We start from the raw sequence: 492 nt of genomic DNA, 5'->3' as shown, positions 1-492 counted from the left end.
TTCATTATTGCTACGTGTTCCTAATTAATCAATCTTTGTATATTTATTGATTCCTGCAAAATTGGGCCATGTAATATTAAAACTAACAAATTTTTCTGCATTGTTTACATATTTTTATATGCTTTTTGGCATTTCTCTCTCGCAATTGCACCAAAATGACGTCACGCAAAAATTACGCTCAAAAATCCTCTCTCATTGGCGCAATCTTGTATTCTATCATTCTTGGTACTATACAACACATGCATTTTTGGGCATAAAAATGTGGGAATGTATGTCAATAGATTATGTACGAAAGTATGTTAATAATTGTATTTACATATGCATATATATATGTATCCCAACAAGCATTTCAGTAAATGTTTTTAAAAATAACTTAAAGTAAGTTTGCTATAATAAGCATTAAATAAGCACTTTTAATATTAAGCTTATTAAAAGTTTTTTCAAATAAACCTTTAATAAGTTTTGAGAGCGAATGTTTATAAATAACTTAAA

Source organism: Rhagoletis pomonella, unplaced genomic scaffold (assembly GCF_013731165.1).
Source record: "Rhagoletis pomonella isolate Grant_MI unplaced genomic scaffold, Rhpom_1.0 Rhpom_scaffold_00057, whole genome shotgun sequence".
Classification (NCBI taxonomy): Eukaryota; Metazoa; Arthropoda; class Insecta; order Diptera; family Tephritidae; genus Rhagoletis; species Rhagoletis pomonella.
This window is presented reverse-complemented; position numbering follows the sequence as displayed.